This window comes from Gekko japonicus, unplaced genomic scaffold (genome assembly GCF_001447785.1).
Source record: "Gekko japonicus isolate JY-2015 unplaced genomic scaffold, Gekko_japonicus_V1.1 scaffold6079, whole genome shotgun sequence".
NCBI lineage: Eukaryota > Metazoa > Chordata > Lepidosauria > Squamata > Gekkonidae > Gekko > Gekko japonicus.
Window position 1 is genome coordinate 22,653 of NW_015171075.1, and position 4,422 is coordinate 27,074.

The following is a 4,422-nucleotide window of genomic DNA, read 5'->3' on the forward strand; positions in this document are numbered from 1 at the left end:
GGCCCTCTGCACGCGCACCGAGACAGGTTGGCAGGGGGACGCGCGCGGGGGGGGAGGGGGCGCGTGGGAATCTGCGCCTCCTGCAGCCAGGGGGGCCTGGTGCCAACCCCCCGGGGAAGCCGGGCGCGGCCGGGGCAGAAGGGGCCGGATCCGCGCGCGCTCCCAGCCTGCGCTCAGCGCGCTTTCGCCGGTGCTCGCCAGCGGACCGCGCCGTTTGGCCGAGGCCCCTTCTGCATCTATTTCTTTCTTTTATTTTTATTATTAAATTTGTATCCCGCCCTCCCGGCCAAGGGCGGCTCACAACAATAAAATTCGCATAAAACAATCAAGCGTAAAACGACACACATTAATAGATACAACATTAAAATCCAAACAAAACAAAGTGCCGGCAACAATGTAGCCGTCGCTCCGCAGGAATTTGGCTGCCTTTGATGGGCGGGTTTTATGGAAGCCTCCACGCTGCAGGCCGCTTTCGCATCCTTTGAGCTCTCGGGTTTTACGGTACTGTCTGCATCGGGTTCATGGCCGTTGACGGGTGACGCTGCAGACAGGACGGCGGTGGCCCGGGGTGTCTGGATGCAGTTTTGAGCCGCAACATTTCCTGTTCTGATAAAACAGCGGAGCGAAGGCGAGATGCAGAACCGGCCACGGTGAAACCCAGTGGCAAAGCGCATTCTTCCGCGTGTGCCAGAAGGGGGCTGGTTCCGGGGCTTCTTCTCCCCCCCCCCCCCAGCCCTTTTCTTGCCCTCGCCGGGAAAACACACGAGCTGTATCCCACGCATTTGTTTCTTTAGCGCCTCGTCCCCACCAGCCCTTCCTCCAAGGAGCCCAGCCTGGCCGACGTGGCTCTCGCGTCCCTGTGTTTAACCTCACAACAACCCCGTGAGGTAGGCGAGACGGAGACTCAGACAGCGAGAGCACGTGGGCGTGTCGGGATTTGAACCCGGGCCCTGCATCCAAAACGCGGCCAGGGGGAAGATCTGTTGGGGAAAGGTTGCCAGGGCCTACTCAGCATGAGGGTGAGAAGAGGGGTCTGCAAAGGGGAAAAGGTGACTTGATTGGCCGGGAGGCTTCCTCCTTCCCCTCCTCTCTAGCCTTCCCGATTCGGACTCTATGTCTCCTTGTTGCCGCTCTAGCCCACGGCACTCTATGGGCATCTCTCCCACTTACTTTTCTTGGCTTTTCTCGGGCGTGCCGCTCTAGCCGACGGAGCACTCTCTTGTCGAAAGTTTGGCGGACTCGGGGGAGAGGCATAGGGATGCCAGCCTCCAGGTGGGGCCTGGGGATCTCCCGTTTTTACCGCTGCTTTCCATTCCAGCTGACAGAGATCAGCTCCCCTGGAGAAAATGAATCAAAAACTAGACAGGCTTTGGTGTAATTACAATAGGAAAAATAGGGCACACACAGAAGAAAATTACTCTTCTATATTTTTAACACACTTAATTGTATTATTATGACAAATTTCCTGTATTAACTACCATTCATTCATTATATATGAAGTACATGTCATGAACATAAGTAAAGGTTCCCTTGCTCAAAAGCCAGTCGAGTCCGACTCTAGGGTTGCGGTGCTCATCTCCGTTTCAAAGCCGAAGAGCCAGCGCTGTTCGAAGACATTTCCGTGGTCATGTGGCCGGCTGACAGGGCTCCCAAGGCGCACGGAACGCTGTTACCTTCCCACCGAAGTGGTCCCTATTTATCTACTTGCAATTTCTTGCTTTCGAACTGCTAGGTTGGCAGGAGCTGGAACTAGAGACAGGAGCTCACCCTGTCTTGCGGCACCCGGGTCTTGAACCGCTGAACTACTGACCTTCCACAGCCTGCAGTTCAGCGTCTTAACCACTGTTGTAAGCCGCTCTGAGACTCCAAGTGAAGGGCCGGGTATAAATCCAATCTCCTCCTCCTCCTCCTCCTCCTCCTCCTCCTCCTCCTCCTTCTTCTGTTGGCAGGAGCTGGGGCCAGAGATGGGAGCTCACTCCATAAAATCTTGATGTAGTTACTCTTGACGTTGTTTTGGCTGAGCTCCTGGAATGTTTACTCTGAGGCATCCTGAGGGAGCTGTAAAGTCTTTAGAATGAATGAAAGCTTGTTAATACAGGAAATTTGTTATAATATTACAACTAAGCAGAGGTCATTTCGTAGAAAAAGAGATGCAGGAGCTCATTAGCATAACTCATTTGCATAGGCCACACCCCCTGACATCACCGGAAGTGTGTCAGAAGGCGACACCCACCGCTCAGGCGCCACTGGGCTGTTTTGGATTGCTAGATATTGGGGGGGGGGGGATGGGAGGGATCTGTACACTTTACAGCTCCGTTGGGACGTCTCAAAGAGTAAATGTTCCAGGAGCTCAGCCAACACAACGTCAAGAATAACGACATCAAGATTTTGTATTGTTTTGTATTGTACTCATATTATCATTGACTGGCTTTGCTTATGTTCATGAAATGTACCTGATATATAATGAATGAATGCAAGTTAATACAGGAAATTTGTTATAAGGAAATTTGGTGTACCAATGCAACTAAGTGTGTTAAAGATAGAGTAATTTTCTTTGGTGTGCCCTATTTTTACCCTGGAGAAAATAGCTGCTTTGGAGGATGGGCTCTATGGCGTTGTACCCCGCCGAGGCCCCTCCCCTCCTCCAAACCCCGCCCTTTCCTGGCTCCACCCCCAAAAATCTCCAGGTATTTCCCAACCCAGAGCTGACGACCCTGCCAGCCAGAACAGGCATGTTCATTCATTCATATTCTACTTTTCCTAGGGTTGCCAACCTACAGGTGGGGCCTGGAGAGTTTCATGAAGTACAACTGATCTCCAGGCTAGAGAGCTGAGTTCCCTAGAGGAAAGGCTTTGGAAGGTGGACTTCATGGCCTTATATTCCACTGAGGCCCCTCCCCCGGCTCCACCCCCCAAATCTCCAGGAGTTTCCCAACCTGGAGCTGGCAACCCTAATTTCCTCGTCGTTCAGAGCAGCTTAGGGTAAGAGTTAAAAACATTTTCAGTTAAAAACAAAAAATAAAGTCGTAAATCTCAAATCTCACTTCCCCCGCCCCTTAAAAGATGCCTGCCCTTCAAGCCCCCTCGAAAGCCCTGGAAAAGAGGCCATTGCTGAGCTAGAGGGAGATGTGTTGGTGGCCATGGAACATCAGACATCTGGGCCCTGAGAGAAGAACAGATTGGATTTATACCTCGCCCTTCACTACCCGAAGGAGTCTCAGAGCAGTTTACAATCTCCTTTCCCCACCCCACCCCACAACAGACACCCTGTGATGTAGGTGGGGCCGAGAGAGCTCTTTCGAGAACTGCCCTTGAGAGAACAGCTCTGAAATAACTTGTCACTGACCCAAGGTCACACCAGCAGCTGCATGCGGTGGTGTGAGGAATCAAACCCGGTCCTCCCAGATTAGAGTCCACACTCCTCACCACTATACCAAACTGGCTCTTGGGGCTTTCAGGCTGCTCAGTTAGAATTTAACATGCAATGCTGAACCTTCACTCCTGGTCCATTTCGTTCAGTACGTCCACTCTGATGGGCAGAAAACCGTTCTCTCTCTTTTTCTTAAACTGCCCCAATGGGCAGGTTTTTATTGATTTTCCAACATATTACAAGCATATACCAACAGACATACAAACATACATACAAGACATTCATGGGGTTCATAGTTAACTCCAAAGACAACAAAACTGGGGCCAATATCAGTCCAATAATACACTCTTAAACATTAGTTATGTATGCTAATACAATTACTTTTATACTTGATCTTTAAGAGCCTTCTGCAGGTGGCATCACTTAGGATACATATGGTAAGCATGTAGCAGTAGAACTGGGGCCAATATCAGTCCAATAATACACTCTTAAACATTAGTTATGTATGCTAATACAATTACTTTTATACTTGATCTTTAAGAGCCTTCTGCAGGTGGCATCACTTAGGATACATATGGTAAGCATGTAGCAGTAGAACAGAGAGACCTTTTTGGCTTCCAAGCTTAGTCTATCAAGGACAGGTCCCACATGAGATATGGTTTAAGGTAGGTAGTAAGTAGGATTGCTTTAATATAATGCAATTATATAAATAGCTGGATTAAATTCCAATACCTCTGTTTTGTAGGAAATAAGGGCTAGTCCCTATATTAAATGTAGCAACTCTTGAGAAGAGTCTTTAGAAACCAGGAAAATAACATTACAACATAAAGAAAATTTATACACAAAACCAGGTAGTATTCTTCAATTTTGACTTTCATTGTGGGTTTGCAAACTGTGTTAAGTGTCATATTTTAATACTGTATGAATGTATTGTAATGGATTCTGTTTTGCAGTTAAGTTGCTTCTGAGGAAGTTAAGAGACAAGCATAAGCCGGCTGCTTTGTCAAGCTCTACATTCTTTTGACTGTTAACAGCACATGTTTTGGAATTCC

The 4,422-nt window shown here is 48.9% G+C and overlaps 1 protein-coding gene across 1 annotated transcript in view; it reads left to right on the plus strand.

The window, feature by feature from the left end:
- The first annotated feature begins 6 nt into the window (after nucleotides 1-6).
- LOC107117036 overlaps nucleotides 7-4,422 on the plus strand; it is a 12,615-nt gene continuing 8,199 nt past the window's right edge. Inside the window, exon 1 of the mRNA XM_015419068.1 lies at nucleotides 7-26. The gene's annotated coding sequence lies outside the window, so the exon portion shown is untranslated. The remainder of the gene's footprint in view (nucleotides 27-4,422) is intronic.